Genomic DNA, 21533 nt, shown 5'->3' with positions numbered 1-21533 from the left:
AAATATTTAAAAATGTAGCTCAAATATCACTATCATCTTGGTACAAATTTTTCAGGAAATAGTAGGCAAAGGAGGTAGAGGAGACCATTCTAAATATCTGTACCAATTTTTGAGAGTTTAACTTCAGTCATGTAGGAGAAAAGTGTACCTGAATGATGAAAATGCAAGTTTATGGTAAATTGCAAAAGGACATTTACGGATGTAGTAAGTTACCACGAAGCTCATTTAGAAAATTCCAGCTCCGTACTCGAGTTGTCCTACTGTTTCCTTATCCTCCATACTCTTTCTCTTCATTCTTTAATCAGACTCCTTGGTAGCAGCTTCTGCAGCTGTCTCTGCTTTGGTTACCGACTGCTTATCAATAGCAATAGGAGCTGAAGCCATTTCTTCCCATCTGGATGTTCAATTTCTTCATAACATTGATCCTTGAAATTGCACCATCATTGAATTTTGTTATTGCATCCATTACACCAATCTTCAGCCCTGTCAGCCCAACAAATAGAGTTTTCGGTACTCTCTCCCCTATACAGCTGTTGGAACTTTCATTTGCATTCTGAGAGAGACAGTGCATACATTTCCTAAGTAGATTTTTAATTACCAGATCCCTATGTATAGGCCTAATTGCATCCATTACAGCAAGTGGTAAGGAATGCTTGTGGATATATTGTATGCCTGTAGTATTGTTAAACCAGTACTTGCACAACGAATCTTCCCCTTTCGGACACACAAACACACACACACACAAACACACACACACACACACACACACACACACACACACACACACACACACACACACCCCTTGCTTTGGGGTTTATCTGTTGACACTGTGAAACCATGCTGCCCAAACCGTCTCATGTTCTAAAAATCTGTTACATTTCTCCTTATTGCTAGTCCATAATATTGAGTTAAAGAATCAATTTCACTTAGTAAGACCTAGATCACCTATGTTTTTTCTGCCTGACAGTTTTTTGCCACTGAATTCTGTAGACTAAGTTGCTGTTCTTTTTTTTTTTTTTTACATGTCGAACACATGCAAGCATTTCTATCAGAGGGTCCCCATGTGATCTGTCGTTAACAGTAGTGTGTCCTTTAGTCTTCATCCCCAAGATGGCCTACATGCCTCACACCATGACTGACCTCTGATCTTCTAAAAATGTTTAGAACTCCTTTCGTTTCGATGTTTCCACTTGGGCCATCAAAGTTCTTTACACAAACGTGGGTGCCAATAAATTTACTTGAACAACCCTGGCAGTGCTTCGTTGGACATTCATAATCTAGTATCTTAACAGTTACAATAAATTTGGCAGTTACAACCTCATTCAGAGAAGTATGACCTCTCTTCTGCCAAGATCCATCAACTGCTGCTACAATGTCTGTATTCTCAGACAAGGCTACTGCTTCTTCTGCTGCTCTTTTCATTGAATATTCACTTACACCACACAAAGCATTATGTATTAATTTCTTGTATCTGTCAAACATCAGTGGAGGTGGAGGCAAATCCATCACTGCACAAAAAGTCTGGGCAGCTCTCCTTCTCCTTCCCCTTCCAATACATCGCATTGCAAAAGCAAGGTGAATATGTACACTGAAATGTCGACTATCAGGTACTGGCGATGTCATACTATCACTGTGCATCTTACACGAGTTACAGGCAAGTCACTAACCGACTTGAAAGAACCTTCCTTGGTGAAATGTCCTCAGTACAATCTTCACAACTGGTTGCCTTGAAACTTTCGTTTGGGGCTACAAAACCTACGCGTATGAAATTCCGAAATCATATATTCTCAGTTCGTTGTTTACATTCGAACCATAGCTTTCTAGACATGTCTGTTCTTTGTTTCTGGGGTCAGTGCCCTCTAGATTACACCTGTGTTAACGATTCGTAACTAACGACGGAAAAAACTGAAGAACAAAATAATGCATCACGTATTTTGACGCTCTTCGTACTGACAGAAGGGTGTGGCCCCTGTGCATTATTACGTTCAACCTCAATTTTAGAACGAACGGAAAATAATGCCCATAAACTATACATTTTTGAAATCGGCATGAAATGCTCTTTTCTATAGACCAAGAAATTTTTCAGATTGATGGTCATTTTCACAAGCATGTCCCCTTAGCAATACATACAACTGCTACAGTATAGTACAGAAGGTAACTAAAAGAAATACACAATGATACAGTAATTACACCTGTTCCTAACACGGTGCATGGTCGCAAGGGACGGCGTGCATGCGCTGCAACGTGCTTCCATGCTGATCATAAGATTGGTTGGGCGTTCCATTTGTCCACCAGCATGGTTGATAACTACTGCATGGTCGTTGGTGCATGTGGACGTTATGCAATATGTCTACCCAAAGCATCTCACACGTTCTCAATGGGATTCCAGTTGGAGAAACGAGCAGGTCAGTCAATTTCCCAAATATCTTCATTGCACTTTCCGATCAATCGCACAATGTCATCCACAAAAACGGTCAGACACAAAATCCGTCGAAAAGACATGAGTACAGTGTCACAATAACATTCACTGGTGTGTACAGTGATCAAAGCTTTGGACGTCACTATGCACAAGCAACATTATGCCTCACCACGCTATAAAACCTGGACCACGAAATGGTCACGTTCGACAGTCTCTAGGCGCACTACGTGTTCCCACCTGTCGTTGCACTAGGGTGTGTCAGCTTTGTCGACGTGATCGTTTCAGTGGCCTGGGTTTTACGGTGTGGAGTGGCATAATGTTGCATGGACGTACTCAATCCATATCTTTGAACATGGTACAGTCACCAGTCAGCGTTATGGTGGCACTGGACAAATTCCCAGTATGCGTATGTTCAGGGGTGCATTCGGGCCTGGCTTCATTTTTATGGATGAGAGTGCGCGACCACGTCGAACAGCGCAAGTGGAGCAGCTCTTGGTACGAGAGGAAATTCGGCGAATAAACTGGCTTAACAGTTCCCTTGACTTAAATCCCATCGAGCATGTTTAGAAGCGTTGCGGAGACTAATTGCAGCACGTCCACATGCACCAACGCCAGCAGAGTCGTTGTCACATTGTGACCAATACGGGAGCACGTTGCAGAGAATGCCTTACCGTCCGTTGTGATTATACCACCTACTAAGAAGCATGTACTGCGTTTTGTAATGTCCAGGGCACTACGGTAAATAGCGGTAACTTCAGTGCAATTATTGTCTTTGAAGAAGTCATTTCTCTTTGACTCCCTGCGTATTACTGGGGGACCTTCTGTAGTACCCTGTAGTAGTTCTTTGCATGTAGGGTCCAAGTTTCATTGAGCTGTTTTGCTTGGCAGTGACCCATCAGGCGAGAGTTACTTTTGTCATGAAGTTTTGGACACGAGCGCACATTGTTACGTTTCAGACTACCGGTTTAGATACGTTCCAGGCTTTGAAACCTTTAAGCCTCTGACCCTCGACACGCAACAGATTGAAAAATTGTCTAGACTACAGGTGGTTTGCACACAAATTGGCACGAAAATCCTTCAAAAAAATCTGCATTGCTTTTGGGCAGTGTTATGCCAGCTGTTTAACATGGCCTACGTGACTGTTCACTCGTTAGTTCCATCTTCATCAACTTACACACTCCTTTCCTGTTCCATTCGCGAGTGGAGCTAGGGAAGAATGAGTGTCTATGTGCTTGTTTTCGATCCCTAATTTCTCTCTCTCGTTTCCACGGTCGTTAAGCGAAATCTACTTTGGCCGCAGTAGAATCGTCCGTAAGCTTAAAATACCGCTTCTCTAAATTTTCTCAGTCGTGGCCCGCGAAAGACTTAATCAGTTCACGAAGCATCTCGGTAATACTTGAGTGAGCGTTGGTCGAACCTACTTGTATCAAATCCAGCAGCCCGTTTCTGAATTAATTCAACACCTTCTATTAATCTGACACGGTGGGATCCGAACACTCGAGCAGTTCTCAGTAATAAGTCGCAGTACTGTTCAGTACGTGTTCTCTTTTACGGATGAACCATAATCCTCCAATAAACGGAATTCGACTATTCGTTTTTCCTACTACCATCCTTACGAATTCTCTCCATTTCATGGCGCTTTGCAACGTTACGCCTAGATATGTAGTTGGTGTCAAGCAGCACACCTCTAATATTGTATTCGAACATTACGGGATTGTTTTTCCTACTCATCTGCCTTAGCTTACTTTAGTGCACTTACAGGAAGCTGCCATACATCACACAAACTAGAAATTTTATTTAAGCCATCTTGTATCATCATACGCTCACTCGATGATTGCACCTTCGCATACACCAGAGCATCATCAGGAAATTGCCGCAGATTGCTGCTCAGCCGGTCCTGTCACACTTCTTTGCGGCACTTTTAATAATACCCTTGTCGTCGATTACAATGAAATGGGTTCTGATACTGTACTTAGGAAGTCTTCGACCAGCTGCTATATCTGGGGAAACTTTTCCGTATTTTTGTACCTTCGTTAAATCTGCTGTGGCGCAACGCGCCGAACGCTGTACGGAAATCTAGGAGCCTGGAATCCGTCTTGTCTGTCCTTTACTCATGGTTCGCACGCGCGAGAAAACTCTAGCTCGAGTTTCGCACGAGCAATGCTTTCTAAATCCGTGCTGATTTGTGGACAATAGTTCTCCCGTCTGAAGGAAAGTTATTGTATTCGAAGTGAGAATAGTGAAAGAATTCTGCAGCAAACCAATGCTTTTTGTAATTATGCAAAACTGAGTTTTTACCCTTCTTCTACAGAAGTTACCTGGTACCTTTCTAGTCTCTTGGTCCTCAGCGCTAGGCGAGAGTTAGGCGATAAATGCACACTAAGGGGCCAGTGCCGTAGAGTACATTTACACTCCTGGAAATGGAAAAAAGAACACATTGACACCGGTGTGTCAGACCCACCATACTTGCTCCGGACACTGCGAGAGGGCTGTACAAGCAATGATCACACGCACGGCACAGCGGACATACCAGGAACCGCGGTGTTGGCCGTCGAATGGCGCTAGCTGCGCAGCATTTGTGCACCGCCGCCGTCAGTGACAGCCAGTTTGCCGTGGCATACGGAGCTCCATCGCAGTCTTTAACACTGGTAGCATGCCGCGACAGCGTGGACGTGAACCGTATGTGAAGTTGACGGACTTTGAGCGAGGGCGTATAGTGGGCATGCGGGAGGCCTGGTGGACGTACCGCCGAATTGCTCAACACGTGGGGCGTGAGGTCTCCACAGTACATCGATGTTGTCGCCAGTGGTCGGCGGAAGGTGCACGTGCCCGTCGACCTGGGACCGGACCGCAGCGACGCACGGATGCACGCCAAGACCGTAGGATCCTACGCAGTGCCGTAGGGGACCGCACCGCCACTTCCCAGCAAATTAGGGACACTGTTGCTCCTGGGGTATCGGCGAGGACCATTCGCAACCGTCTCCATGAAGCTGGGCTACGGTCCCGCACACCGTTAGGCCGTCTTCCGCTCACGCCTCAACATCGTGCAGCCCGCCTCCAGTGGTGTCGCGACAGGCGTGAATGGAGGGACGAATGGAGACGTGTCGTCTTCAGCGATGAGAGTCGCTTCTGCCTTGGTGCCAATGATGGTCGTATGCGTGTTTGGCGCCGTGCAGGTGAGCGCCACAATCAGGACTGCATACGACCGAGGCACACAGGGCCAACACCCGGCATCATGGTGTGGGGAGCGATCTCCTACACTGGCCGTACACCACTGGTGATCGTCGAGGGGACACTGAATAGTGCACGGTACATCCAAACCGTCATCGAACCCATCGTTCTACCATTCCTAGACCGGCAAGGGAACTTGCTGTTCCAACAGAACAATGCACGTCCGCATGTATCCCGTACCACCCAACGTGCTCTAGAAGGTGTAAGTCAACTACCCTGGCCAGCAAGATCTCCGGATCTGTCCCCCATTGAGCATGTTTGGGGCTGGAAGAAGCGTCGTCTCACGCGGTCTGCACGTCCAGCACGAACGCTGGTCCAACTGAGGCGCCAGGTGGAAATGGCATGGCAAGCTGTTCCACAGGACTACATCCAGCATCTCTACGATCGTCTCCATGGGAGAATAGCAGCCTGCATTGCTGCGAAAGGTGGATATACACTGTACTAGTGCCGACATTGTGCATGCTCTGTTGCCTGTGTCTATGTGCCTGTGGTTCTGTCAGTGTGATCATGTGATGTATCTGACCCCAGGAATGTGTCAATAAAGTTTCCCCTTCCTGGGACAATGAATTCACGGTGTTCTTATTTCAATTTCCAGGAGTGTATTAAAATCGAACCTGGAGCCATCCGGACTTCGCGACTTATTTGCTTCCAACTCCATTGCTTCTTTCCTACACCACTGATGCCTTTCGGTATGTTCTCCATTCGGGAATCTGTACGACGATCAACGGCGGTATGTTTGTACGATATTCCCGCGTGAATTATTTCTTAAATGCGGAATTTGAAACTTGGCACACCATATTGGATTCCAAAGTTGATAGTTATTGAATCGTAATTCACGTATTATGGGAGTGCACTGTTTCAGGGAACCGGCAAATGAAGATTTATAAAAACACATTTTCGTTAGGATTTGTTACAATTAAACATCACATAATGACACCAGCGGCTTCCATATGTATCCGACAGTGTGTCCAACCAAGTAGTCTCAAAAACGTGCGCGCGCGCGGCGGGCCTGGTAGGTGCCTCGGAAGCCACCAGAGAGGGGCAGCGAAAAGGGATTTTGATTTCCATAGCAGATGTGGGTTAACAGGCGAGTTGGCTCGTTGAGGCAGGCGGGGAGCGCTCATTTCTTTGGCGCCGCCCGCTGTGCTCTTCGTTCGCTCGGTTGACAACTGTCTGAGTGTGGTAGGATAGGCTTTTAGTCGGAGCAACGAGCGTCGTTTGAAACCGGGAGGAACTCCTGCAAGAGTATGCATTAAAGCGGATCGCCTCTTCCGCTCTCTTGAGAAATGAGGCGGACACACATCGACACATCCTGAGTTCATGATTTTTATCTCGATCTAGCGCAGCCATCCCGCGATCTTATAGAATTTTCAGCGACTGAATACCGCAGTATTTGTTATCTTAATTTTTTAAGTAAGAATTTCTCGCTGGCTCAGTATTAGCACTGATTCAGGCTTGATTGCAAAGATTTGCGTGTTAAATACCAGCAAAAGCAAATTATTGTCAGCTTGAATTTTTGGATGAGATGAGCAGAAAATGAAAGATATGAGCCGGCCGCGGTGGTCTCGCGGTTCTAGGCGCGCAGTCCGGAACCGTGCGACTGCTACGGTCGCAGGTTCGAATCCTGCCTCGGGCATGGATGTGTGTGATGTCCTTAGCTTAGTTAGGTTTAAGTAGTTGTAAGTTCTAGGGGACTGATAGCCACAACAGTTGAGTCCCATAGTGCTCAGAGCCATTTGAACCATTTTTGAAAGATATGAAATTTCTGTTCTGAGTTTAAACGGAGCTCGATATGTTACCAGATAAGAAAAGTTTCCGTCAACGTATTTTCTACTTGCTGCCACCTGGATTTTGTACCAAGTGTTGTGGTCGCCGGGAGTATGTTGACCACATGTAAAAAAATAAATTAGTATCACTTTTGTGTCGCGGATTTCTCTTTAGCAGATACATCATTGTGATAAATAGTTTGTCACATTGCAGATATACACTCGATGCTAGTCTAGCAGATCGCCAAAATTTCCATTTTAGACAGGTACGTGCCGAGTAAAACTGTGAGGGACGAGAAAAACCCACCGTGGTACAACAACAAAGTTAGGAAACTACTGCGAAAGCAAAGAGAGCTCCACTCCAAGTTTAAACGCAGCCAAAACCTGTCAGACAAACAGAAGCTAAACGATGTCAAAGTTAGCGTAAGGAGGGCTATGCGTGAAGCGTTCATAAGTGTCCAAGGAATAGAAAAGCAACTGGAATCACTCAATAGAGGAAAGTCCACTGGACCTGACGGGATACCAATTCGATTCTACACAGAGTACGCGAAAGAACTTGCCCCCCTTCTAACAGCCGTGTACCGCAAGTCTCTAGAGGAACGGAGGGTTCCAAATGATTGGAAAAGAGCACAGATAGTCCCAGTCTTCAAGAAGGGTCGTCGAGCAGATGCGCAAAACTATAGACCTATATCTCTGACGTCGATCTCTTGTAGAATTTTAGAACATGTTTTTTGCTCGCGTATCATGTCATTTCTGGAAACCCAGAATCTACTATGTAGGAATGAACATGGATTCTGGAAACAGCGATCGTGTGAGACCCAACTCGCATTATTTGTTCATGAGACCCAGAAAATATTAGATACAGGCTCCCAGGTAGATGCTATTTTTCTTGACTTCCGGAAGGCGTTCGATACAGTTCCGCACTGTCGCCTGATAAACAAAGTAAGAGCCTACGGAATATCAGACCAGCTGTGTGGCTGGATTGAAGAGTTTTTAGCAAACAGAACACAGCATGTTGTTATCAATGGAGAGACGTCTACAGACGTTAAAGTAACCTCTGGCGTGCCACAGGGGAGTGTTATGGGACCATTGCTTTTCACAATATATATAAATGACCTAGTAGATAGTGTCGGAAGTTCCATGCGGCTTTTCGCGGATGATGCTGTAGTATACAGAGAAGTTGCTGCATTAGAAAATTGTAGCGAAATACAGGAAGATCTGCAGCGGATAGGCACTTGGTGCAGGGAGTGGCAACTGACCCTTAACATAGACAAATGTAATGTATTGCGAATACATAGAAAGAAGGATCCTTTATTGTATGATTATATGATAGCGGAACAAACACTGGTAGCAGTTACTTCTGTAAAATATCTGGGAGTATGCGTGCGGAACGATTTGAAGTGGAATGATCATATAAAATTGTTGGTAAGGCGGGTACCAGGTTGAGATTCATTGGGAGAGTGCTTAGAAAATGTAGTCCATCAACAAAGGAGGTGGCTTACAAAACACTCGTTCGACCTATACTTGAGTATTGCTCATCAGTGTGGGATCCGTACCAGATCGGTCTGACGGAGGAGATAGAGAAGATCCAAAGAAGAGCGGCGCGTTTCGTCACAGGGTTATTTGGTAACCGTGATAGCGATACGGAGATGTTTAATAAACTCAAGTGGCAGACTCTGCAAGAGAGGCGCTCTGCATCGCGGTGTAGCTTGCTCGCCAGGTTTCGAGAGGGTGCGTTTCTGGATGAGGTATCGAATATATTGCTTCCCCCTACTTATACCTCCCGAGGAGATCACGAATGTAAAATTAGAGAGATTAGAGCGCGCACGGAGGCTTTCAGACAGTCGTTCTTCCCGCGAACCATACGCGACTGGAACAGGAAAGGGAGGTAATGACAGTGGCACGTAAAGTGCCCTCCGCCACACACCGTTGGGTGGCTTGCGGAGTATCAATGTAGATGTAGATTTATAGTGTAAGTCATGAGAATAGAAGAAACATGGAGACCTGTATACAAGTAACAATACAATGTGCAGTTAATTGGGACACAGTGGCTATTGCAGTTGGTACTCTGACAAGATTTCCATCTGGATAAACCATTTGCCAGTTTTGTTAGTGTTTTGCGTAAGCGCTAAAGAATGTTTGATGTTCTTGTGTGTTACTGAGTGATGTCATCTGTTGACTTCGCTCTTCCTGCTACAGAATTAGTGAAATGTGAACAGTGTGTTCCAGCGATTTACACGTTGAATCCTTGCTTTCGAGATAAACCTGTGTAAACTTTCGTTATCGAATAACACCACTTTGTGTTATCACCTTATCTCAGTGGAAGCACGTGTGATGTAGCTTCCTTGTTCAACAAGTGCTATGATAAACGCGGATGCTCCAGAAGTAAAAAGGTTTTTCGAAAGTAATTGATCTATGCCTATACGATATTTTTCTCTTCCACCGTCTTTTATATAAAAGTCGTGATTAACATTCGTCTGAATTGGCGTACAGTACTTAAGTCTGGTACAGGCAAGTATTGTTACTAAATTATATTACCTTAGGTTTTTTTTTCATGGAGATATGTAAAATTTGTCAACGCGAGAACAAATTAGTTCTTGTAAGTCGTCAGAGGATAGTTTCGCTTTGTGCTGAATAGGTTTCCAAACAAGAGAATGGTCCCATCCGACATGTCGGAGCATACCCTATTTTTTTCCCCCTACTGGAAGAATACGCCGAAAGAAGTTGATTGTCAAAATTTTAGTCGCTAAGGCGCACTGCAGGTATTTTTTAAAAAAGTTAACAATTTTTCTGCACGAAACAGAGATTATAACAGCGGTTTGTTCAGCCCATTCTGCCTAGAGAGCAAGTCGTCGAACAAGCAGACGCAGGCATGACGAGAGAGAGCTTAGTGTGAAGTCCAGTGTGCACACGTGCGAATATTAAGCACCACACCAGAAATGTCTCAAATCATTAATTTTTGAGTAACCTGCAGTTCATATCGAGAGCCAAACTGGCTGCCGATATAGTTGTCAAACAAGTGGCTAGGAAATCACGACTGTGACGTTACATTGCGAGCGACTTCCATCAATCGAGAAATTAATTTGTTGACGTGAAAAAAGTTATAACAATTCCTGCAACACAGTTCTGATACATTCTAAATAATATATATTCAGAGGTGTCATATGCAGACCAAGAGTCCAAAAAAAAAGCAATGAATTAACTTGGAAGTGAACGTTTGGGTTGTAATATCGATAGTTATTCTCCCATTTTTTCAAGATTTTGCTGCATCAATTACTAGATTTCTGCCACTACACAATCCTTTTTTTAAAATTTTATGCCTAATTTGCCTAGAAGTTCGTAAAAGCAGATATAAACGTGCGGAAACATTAATCCTGTGATACTTACCACATGCATTGTTGTATACGAATGTGTCATAGGATTCATAGTCTGCACAGGTCATCTTTTTTCTCAAAATGATAAAGTGCGTTTTGCACCTAGATCATGCACGAAACCCGTCTCCAAATACAGCATTTTTAGGGATAGCAAGACGACTCATTTTCACGTCAGCTATTAATGATACCTCTGCACGTAAACTTCGTAATTTTGCGATTTTCTGAAGTCCGTGGAACCAGAGGTTCCTCGATAACGATGCGTTGACTTTGTCGAGTTTCATTTTGGCACATAATTTGTGTAAATCTTCATTTATGCAATTTATGTTCAGATTTTGCGGAATGAAACTGGTTTTGCTGCACGCCGCTTAACTTCAAGCACTTTCTTCTTTCGTTTCACCAAAAAAAAAATTGCAGCCTTTTTTTGTCACTGAAAGCTGTTACTGTACATGTTTTCTTTGGGCTTGGAAGATACTGTATTTTTGTCCTCGACTTTAATTAGCACAACAGGCATCGTTCAAACGACAGTACAGGGAGGTGTTTGTTACTTACTGTTTCTTCTAACGTGTTCAAAATCTTCATAGAAACGCTGACCATATTCGAATGAATTTCCAAGAAATAAAGTAATTACTAAACACGTGTATTCCGTAGAAATAAGTGATTTAGATTAGATACAATATTCTTCATATTTCACCTTTGCAAGGTTTAATACGGCTTTTGATTGACATTACTGTTAATCTGGAACCTGCACAAAGACTTCAGTTATGAGAACGCATTTACGAAGGAAACACACAGAAAATTCAGTTCCATCTCCATTGCTAACACTTAGCGACTCTGCAAAGGGAGCTACTAATTATTATGGATGTTAAATGAGTTGAGAATTCTTGTGAATAGTGACTGTGAAACATTGTGACAAACTATCAACGAAAATGATGCACCAGCTGTATTGTGCATACGCTGTCGGCTAAAACTAAGGTCCGGTTGTTCATTCCTCCGTCTGCCTGGCGAGCAACGAATTTTGCACTTTCGAGCAGTTTAAAAAATACTCGCAGTGTGTCTTAGCAGCTAAAATTGACATTGTCTCGGTGTATTCTACCTGCACAAGAAAATTTCAGGGAAGGTTTGGACATGTCATATTGGACCAATCCTTTGTCGGCTGCTGTGTGGTTTCCCCTGTCCATACAGTTCCCACTTTAATTGTAAAACTGTAACACTATTATTACAACAGTTCTGTTGGAATGAATGGGAATTTTATGTGTTTTGGCAGAGTTGGTTGCCATAGCACATTAAAGGGCAATGTGTAAGCCTGACATTGTGGGCTGGTTTCCCGTAGATACCGAAACTCACGACGAGGGAGGTTGGAATTTCAGGACACAATCGAAGTTCAAATGCCTGGCTGTCCATCCATATTTAGGTTTTACATGGTTTCCTTGTACGTGGTAAAATGAAAGCTGGTATCGTTCTTTCGAAAAGGGCAATATCGATTTTCCTAATTCTTCCTTTCTAAGTTTAGCTAGTGTCGTGAAGGGGAACTTCAATCATTAAGCGTGTCGGCTTTTTAATAAAATGTTATGCTTGGTAGTGTTTCTGTACCGGTTTGGTGCAATCGTGAGCTCTCTGAGATGGCCGGCCGTGCTGGCCGAACGGTTCTAGGCGCTACAGTCTGGAACCGCGCGACCGCTACGGTCGCAGCTTCGAATCCTGCCTCGGGCGTGGATGTGTGTGCTGTCCTTAGGTACTTAATCATTGTTCAGGTGTAATTTCTCGTCAGCTTCCGCAACACGAACACACATTCCACAAATTCTACAAAATAAATCCAGACAGTTTTCAAGTTTGGTGCTACCACAATCAGCCGCTTTGACAAAGCAGAACACAATTTTCTATTTCTACTGCTGAGCAGGTACTCATTATTGTAACGGGTCCGCACCGAGGCGATACGCTATGCGAATCGCGATGCGGCGCACATGCATCGCGCATCAGCGTCGCGCATAGCAGCACAGTTTAAGCTACTTTGTCACCTGGGACACACATGATACGACCGGCGCAACAAAGTGCTGGTCGCTCAACGCAACGTGTTTCGTACGATACGCTGGAAGGGAAATTTCCAGTCACCAAAAGTGCCTCAAAAAATCTATTTCGATGAAGCGAAGTTACGCGTCTTGTTACTCGGTAAAACTTCTCCTTTTTACATAAAGACCACTGTTTTGGGCCACCTGCGTCTTCCACTCGATGCAATGTTTCACACTCGATTTTGAGGAAAGTATGCGGTAATGCGGTAAAAAAAATGGATTTTTCCGCATCTTAGACGTCACAGCTTCATAATGAAGTGGTTTTCCTTATTGCCCGTAGTTATTGTGACACTCTTCAAATAAGTCAGTCATGGTGCATATTTTTAAGATTGTTGTCGCAGGCCAGCTTACTTTTGGTAGGTTTTAGGACATACATTGCTACGTACGAAATATAGCAACATCGAAATTGTTTTAAACTGTGGAAGAAGAGCGACGCCTCTAACCATTCTTGAAAAAATACGTGGTATATGTTGGAGATAGTGTGTGACGAAGCTGACACTTTCGCGCCAGATGCGTCGCTATTGCCGCTTGCTATGCGAAGTGCAAAGCGGCCTCGTATTGCTCTTCTTCGTATACTAAATGAAAAGGGACTGGGATTCATCAGTGATGACGCCTACTGGATGTTTTTCAGACTGCCCTCTCAGATTTGTCAACTTTTTGACAGATGTGAAAGAGATCTTTGAAAGCTAAATTTCTGTTACTTCCGAATGAGTAGATGGACGAAGCGGAGAAGGATACGTCTAGATTTTTATCATGGGCGGCTTCCATTTGTTCGCGTACATTGTCTACCTCTACTCAGAGTTCGCCACCCACTTCTACGCCATCGATGGTAACTGATCTCACTTCAAATCCAGCAACTTTCCTTTTGGTAACTCCTCAAAGCTGAATCATACACTACTTAGCGAAATTGAACAGTTGTAGAAGTACTATCCGTGGTAAATCTTCAGACAGGGAAACCTGGACAACAGATGTGGTATTCTGAAGACAAGTAGACGAGAGGAGCCAATGCTCGGAAACGTCATGCAACGACGCTATGGAGCCGCAGATTTATAGGGACCAGAGCCTACATTCAGTTACCGATTGGGTATCTAACATGTGTTCGTACGCTGATGGACTGCAAATGGAAAATGGAACTGGTCACGTCGGGCCTCACAGCATTCAGTGTCGTGGTCACGCAACGCACAACGCTGTCAAAGTACAAACTCAGATTTGCTGCTGAGTGGCATGTGTTGGCCCCTGTAACATCGACGCTGTGTATCGTCTTCGTTGACGTTTCCGGACAAGGGGTCATACGCTGACAACAGTTGTCTGTACAGTTTTGTTTCAACTTGTTTATTAAAGCAATGAGATATCAAACCTAACCTTAGAGTTCAGGGCAGCTTTACTTTTAATGATGGTCAGTGACCTCAACTAAAGAAAGCAGCTAATCGTTCTCCAGTTTAATACTATATGTAATACGTATTAATTTGTTACTGCATAATAAGAAAATTACTGCTCACCAGGAAGTCGAAAACCTGTATGGAGCAAGAGGGAAAATTGAAATAATTTATGTCCACCCCGAATAACCAGAAGTTACATGCCGAAATTTCTGATGTAATATAGTTATCTGAGAGTGGCAACAAAATACTAAAAACAAAACTGTAATTAAAAATCTTCACCTTCATTTGCGACCACGCCAAAATTCTCGTTCAAAGGTAGACGCAGTATAGCTTATTCCAAAAATTGTGACTGCTTGAACCAGGACTTTTATCTTTTGCGATCAGAATAGTTACTTCAAAACGCCATGAGTTTTTCAGGTTACAGAATTTTCGAATAAGAGTAGCTGGCTGTCTGGTTAGGTTTGATCAGTTTGTGTCGTTATATATTTTTGTTGTTTCAGGCAGTAGACTAAAATTTTGGTTTCAGTGACTGAGGTCCTAACATCAATCAGTACATGTTGTCCTCATTTGGAAGAATTGTATCCTGCCGTTCAGCAGGTCGCACAAGGTGTGGTTTGTTCTTTGTAAAGCATTGCACTAACTGCTATCGGGATTGAACCAATAAGGTTTTGTCCTCTACTGGTGCTTCAACAGATCCACGAATAGCGTGATTTTAATAAACGTCTCGATTTGTGGAGATCTGATCGATTCCTGTGGACGATGCCAATACGCTTTCGCTTTGGTTTAGTAATTCAATAATGCTTATACTAATGAACCCCACTTATTTCTGTGTTTCATCGTTTAGAGTGAGCGAGGACAAGTCTGTAGACACGTTTCATACGTACAGTTCATTTCAGTGTCATTCCCAAATGAGATGGTATACATCATACTATTTCCAGGCCATGAAATGGGTCAGGAGTATGGAATTATGTTTCGTACCAGTCCAGTGGTTTCTACGTCAGGGGTGAAAGTATTACAACTTAGCAGTTCCCGACCGCATAGCTTCGCGTGACAGTGTGCATTGATGTCGCAGGAGTTGATGTGCCCGTGCGAAAGCAACTGTCGTATTGGCGGATTCGCCAGTTTCCTAAAAAAGGAAAAAGGGAGAAATAGTCTGGGAGTTACGGAATGGGATGGTGGACCAAGTTGTGCGGATTTATCACGAGAGGCCAGCTCGGAAGTATCGGGCGGGGAGTTAACTGTAACTCAACGACGGGCGCTGCCGCGGCCGCTATCGAAACTCGGAGTGACAGGCAGCCGGCCATAACTCATCGGCGCGCGGCGGTAGGGGTGTAAACAGCGATCCATTCCGCAGGCGCTCGGCGCCGCCTCCGGCTGCTCGCTGCCGCAGCCCTAGCGCAGCCCCGTCTGCTTAATTAATAGTTAACCGGCTTGATTACTCAAGTGCGTCCCGCAGACACTTACCGCCAGTATATCTTGGCGCCGACTTCGGGGCCGCTCCGCTGCCAGTTCGTCACGCCTCTCTCCAGGACGCAACTGCACTTGGCCGGCACCAGTTGGCCGATCAGTTTGCGGTATAATTTAGATGTGACCGCAGACATTAGGGGGATATGAAGGCCTCAGATTGAGTAGCGCGCCGTCACTTAAGGTGACGAATGGGAAACTGAGACATTTAGAATCGGTGTTACTGTGTTTCGGCTACTTTCAATCTATATCTCGGCTTTGCACATCACTGCGAAGCGCGTAGCGGATATTATTCCGCATTGTCAATTTAGGTTTTCGTTCCGCTCCTTTCGGGTATGAAGAGCGGGAAGAAAGAATGCGTGACTCTGAGCACGTAATTAGGCCAATCTTGTCTTTCCTGTTCCTACTGTAGTATTACGTAGGGCTTGGATGATATTCCTTGATGGGTCAGTTAATGCCGGTTCGTATGTAGGCTTTCAGATTATAATTTATATATTAAGATGATTCGTAAGTTCCTCCCAGCGCTGCCAGTTCACTTTTCAAGCTCTTCCGCGTGTCAAAAAAGTGACTCCCCGCGCTGCTTTTTGGCGTATGCTTTCAGTGGCCATGTTATTTATTACAATGTGCTCCATTGTGCGCGCGGGGGAGGGGGGGGGGGGGCGCATGGTGGTGTGAAACCCGCCGTCGGCACATGTGCTACTCCTAGCGAAGGGGGCCGCCAAGCGTAACGTCCCTTTCCGACGAACGGATTACCGTCAACGGTATGCCCTCTCTTCATGAGAAATTGCGGAGAGATTATTATTTAGACCACGATATTGTCGCAAGCTGTGGTGATCAGGCATGTTACGCCATGTAAACTAGGGCTGTAGATAAAATACCGATATAACGATACGTATCAGTGGTAGTTTTTCCCCACTGTATCGACATGAAAATGACAGTATAGAGTCCCAGTATTTTAATTTTATACTTTATATAATTTTCTGTACATATTTGAAGTTCTTTTGAAATTGTAGAACAGTATAATTTTACTTTCAATGTGTGGATTCTTTCTACTTATTGAGTTTTCAACACGTCCAATCTTTTTGTCTGTGTGAAGGAAGTATATGTGGCACAAAAAGTGGCGAAACAGAGTAATGGACCCACGGGACACCTTTTATTGTGCCACATGCAGTTAAGTGTGTTAGCAAAATAGCTATAGGCAGTGGTGAACGTTTGTCGTTTTCCTTGCCATATCTTGCTCTACGGGTATAGGCAGAGTGCTAGTTCGTTGATGTACGCAATAAGATAAATATTAGAGTGCACAAAATGGAAAGTGTTTCATATGACCAAAAACGCTCATAACAAAAATCCTAGTCCTGGAACACGAAATAAAGACACTATCAGGTGGCCAGACCTGAAGCTCTGTATGCAGCAGAAACACTTAAACTAACAAGAAATGGGGATATTGATACACTAAAGGAGGTCGAAAGAAGAATTTTAAGGAAAATACTGGGAGCTAAAAGAAACAATGTTGAATACAGGTTAAAACCAGTGTTATACTTGAAAACTGAAAAATGCTGTAATGAGGAAGAGAAGACTGCCGTTTATGGACATATATTCAGAATGGATGACAAGAGTAACCAACCCCCCTGCGGGTCCGGGGATTAGAATAGGCCCGAGGTATTCCTGCCTGTCGTAAGAGGCGACGAAAAGGAGTCCCTCCCCCTCAAGGGGGTAGTTAGCGCCTGCGTCCGGAAACGGACGGTTCCACGACCTCTATTTGCGGTCATTTTGCTTTTTCACTTCTCGTTTCTTCCTTCCTTTGGTTGGTTCCTTTCTTTGCTCTTCTCCATTTCACTCTTTCCCTTGTCTTCTTCTCCTTGCCTTCTCTGGTCTCCGCCTCGGCGTTTGAGACAGTCTGTCCTCTCTCTCGCTCTCTCTCTTCTTTTTCCTCTTCTTCCTTCATCCCTGTGCGCGCCTGAAGGCCGACCCACGCGTTCGCACGCGTAGCCGGTGACGGGGTAACGCGTAATTCCCCGCCCTGGGTAGACAAGTAAGGCACGCACGTACCCCCTGGTAAAGGCCAGGCCCAGGGAGGGGTGATTGCCTGAGCTGATACCTTCTGACCATGCTGATTGGTCCCTCCGTCTGTTTCTCGGGAGGTGTGACCTGAGGTGTAAACATTCACCTAAGGCGGGAGTGCCCTCTGAGAGGGTCCCCACAAGGAAGGAGCGCGCCATCGGAGACGCTGGCAATCATGGGGGATTCCTCCGCAATGAATTTCACTCCATCTCTCTCGACTTCTGCCCAAAAACGGAAACTTGACCAGCCACCAGTGACAAAAGTACTACCGCCTGCCCCACAGTTCCTCGTCGTTTCTCGATCTGAGGACGGAAAGGATTTTTCCTCTGTCCACCCTTTCGTTATCCAGAAGGGCGTAGAGGCCATAGCCGGATCTGTCAAATCTTGTACCAGGTTGCGTAACGGTACCTTATTACTAGAAACTGAGAGCGCCTTTCAGGCACAAAAACTGCTTCGGGCCACACTCCTGTACACGTTCCGTGTCCGGGTGGAGGCTCACCGCACTTTGAATTCGTCTCGTGATGTGGTCTATACTCGATCACTTGACGGATTGACTGACGAGGAGCTACAGTCTTTCCTCGCTGAGCAGGACGTGACGGCTGTCCATAGGGTCATGAAAAAGGTCAACAATGACCTTGTACCGACCCGGACACTTTTCTTGACCTTTGACAGTGTTCAGCTGCCGTCGCGTATCAAAGCGGGCTAAGATGTTATTTCTTCTTGACCTTTGACAGTGTTCAGCTGCCGTCGCGTATCAAAGCGGGCTAAGAGGTTATTTCTGTTCGCCCCTATGTCCCGACACCTACGCGCTGCTACCAGTGTCAGCGTTTTAATCACACTCGCCAGTCTTGTTCCAATGCAGCTAAATGTGTCACTTGTGGCAGGGATGCCCATGAGGGTGACTGTCCACCTCCGTCTCCTCGTTGTGTGAACTGTCGGGGTGACCATGCAGCGTCCTCCCGCGACTGTCCCATCTACAAGGAAGAACGCTGTATCCAAGAAATTCGGGTCAAAGAGAAAGTGTCCACCTCGGCTGCTCGCAAGCTATTTGCTAGTAGGAAGCCCGCGCTGCTCCCAGCGGGAAAGTACAGTACTGTCCTCGCCTCTCCTCGGATTACCAGGGAGGCGGCGACGCAGACATGCGATCTGACCTTCGACACCACGGTCGTCCGTTCGGCCAGTGCTAAGATCGCGCGGTCGACGTCTCCTCTTCCTCCCGTCACCCCTCCAACACAAGCAACTTCCATCAGCTTCTGCCAAGACGAAAACCTAGAAATCAGATGCACGGGCCTTCAAGAAGGAACCGTCCCGTGCAGACTTCTTACGTACCTCGCACTCCCAGCCGTCGGCCAGTACTTCCACTAAAAGACCTTCCAAGAAGGCTCATAGGAAGCACAGTTCTACTTCTCCTCCTCCACGGCGCATTTCTTCTCCTGCGCCACCCAGCGGTTGCCGCCCGGGCCGTCATCCGTTTCGCCTGGCCGCACCGCTGGTAGCCGAACATCTGGCCGTTCACCGGCGGAGGAAGCTCCTCCTCCCGGCCATCTTAACGAGATGGCCGATGAACCTATAGAACCGATGGACGATGACTGTCCGCCTACTGATAGCGGCGGCAGTACTCGCTCGAAGCCAGGCCCTCAGCGGCCTTCGAGGTGACCCCTTCATTCATCTTCCTATTCTTCTTACGATGGCACTTATTCACTGGAATATTCGCAGCATTCGCTCCAACCGAGAGGACTTGAAGTTGCTGCTCCGCTTGCACCGTCCGCTCGTCGTAGCCCTCCAGGAAACGAAGCTCCGCCCATGCGATCACATTGCCTTGGCACACTACACCTCTGTGCGTTTTGACCTACCCCCTGTGGTAGTTATTCCGGCTCATGGAGGGGTTATGTTGCTGGTCCGGGATGATATTTACTACGATCCCATCACATTGCACACTGGCCTGCAGGCAGTTGCCGTCAGAATTACTCTCCCCACTTTTACATTTTCTATTTGTACCGTTTACACTCCATCGTCGTCTGCCGTTACCAGGGCAGACATGATTCAACTTATTGCTCAGCTACCTGCACCATTTTTGTTAACTGGAGGCTTCAATGCCCACCATCCCCTTTGGGGCTCTCCAGCATCCTGCCCGAGGGGCTCCCTGTTAGCAGACCTTTTCAACCAGCTCAATCTTGTCTGCCTCAATACTGGCGCCCCTACTTTTCTTTCGGACACATCTCACACCTATTCCCATTTAGACCTCTCTATATGTACTACCCAACTTGCACGCCGGTTTGAGTGGTATGCCCTTTCTGATACATATTCGAGCGACCACTTCCCGTGTGTCATCCATCTCCTGCATCATACCCCCTCTCCGTGCTCAGCTAGTTGGAACATCTCCAAAGCCGAATGGGGGCTCTTCTCTTCCAGGGCGACCTTTCAGGATCAAACCTTCACAAGGTGCGATAGTCAGGTCGCACACCTCACGGAAGTCATTCTCACTGCTGCTGAATATTCCATCCCTCACACCACTTCTTCTCCACGTCGCGTACCGGTCCCCTGGTGGACCGCAGCATGTAGAGACGCTTTACGTGCTCGTCGACGTGCTTTACGCACCTTTAAACGCCACCCTACAGTGGCGAATTTATCAATTATAAACGATTACGTGCGCAGTGCCGTCGTATTATTAAAGAAAGCAAGAAAGCCAGCTGGGCTGCTTTCACAAGCACCTTCAACAGTTTTACTCCTGTTATCTGGGGTAGCCTGCGCCGTCTATCTGGCACTAAGGTCCACTCACCAGTTTCTGGCTTGACGGTCGCGAATGACGTCCTTGTGGCCCCTGAGGATATCTCCACTGCCTTCGGCCGCTTTTTCGCAGAGGTTTCGAGCTCCGCTCATTACCACCCTGCCTTCCTCCCCCGAAAACAGGCACAGGAGGCTAGGCCACCTCACTTCCGCTCCTCGAATCGTGAAAGTTATAATGCCCCTTTCACCATGCGGGAACTCGAAAATGCACTTGCCCGGTCATGGTCCTCCGCTCCAGGGCCTGATTCTATTCATATTCAGATGCTGAAGAACCTTTCTCCTGTGGGTAAAGGTTTCCTTCTTCGTACTTATAATCGCATCTGGATTGAGGGACATGTTCCCGCATGCTGGCGCGAGTCTATTGTTGTACCGATTTTTAAGCCGGGGAAGGACAAGCACTTGCCTTCCAGTTATCGACCCATCTCGCTTACCAGCTGTGTCTGTAAGGTGATGGAGCGCATGGTTCAATCTCGTTTGGTTTGGCTGCTCGAATCTCGGCGCCTACTTACCAATGTACAATGTGGATTTCGTAGGCGCCGCTCTGCTGTTGACCATCTGGTTACCTTATCAACCTTCATTATGAAAATAACTTCTTGCGGAAGCGCCCAACCGCGGCTGTGTTCTTTGATTTGGAGAAGGCTTACGACACCTGTTGGAGGGCGGGCATTCTCCGCACCATGCATACATGGGGCCTTCGCGGTCGCCTCCCTCTTTTTTATTCGTTCCTTTTTAATGGATGGGCAGTTCAGGGTACGTGTGGGTTCTGTCCTGTCGGACACCTTTCGCCAGGAGAATGGGGTGCCACAGGGCTCAGTTTTGAGCGTCGCTCTCTTCGCCATAGCGATCAATCCAATAATGGATTGCCTCCCAGCTGATGTATCAGGCTCCCTTTTCGTGGACGATTTTACCATCTGTTGCAGCACGCAGTGTAAATGTTTCCTGGAGCACTGTCTTCAGCGTTCTCTTGACCATCTTTACTCCTGGAG

The 21533-nt window shown here is 46.0% G+C and overlaps 1 protein-coding gene across 6 annotated transcripts in view; it reads left to right on the top strand.

Moving 5' to 3' along the window:
• The window catches only part of LOC126474157 (polypyrimidine tract-binding protein 1), a 277481-nt gene that overhangs the window by 53623 nt on the left and 202325 nt on the right, over positions 1 to 21533 (top strand). The window lies entirely within an intron of this gene.

Source organism: Schistocerca serialis, chromosome 1 (genome assembly GCF_023864345.2).
Source record: "Schistocerca serialis cubense isolate TAMUIC-IGC-003099 chromosome 1, iqSchSeri2.2, whole genome shotgun sequence".
Classification (NCBI taxonomy): Eukaryota; Metazoa; Arthropoda; class Insecta; order Orthoptera; family Acrididae; genus Schistocerca; species Schistocerca serialis.
The sequence above is the reverse complement of the archived record's forward strand: the minus strand, read 5'-3'. Positions and strand labels throughout refer to the sequence as shown.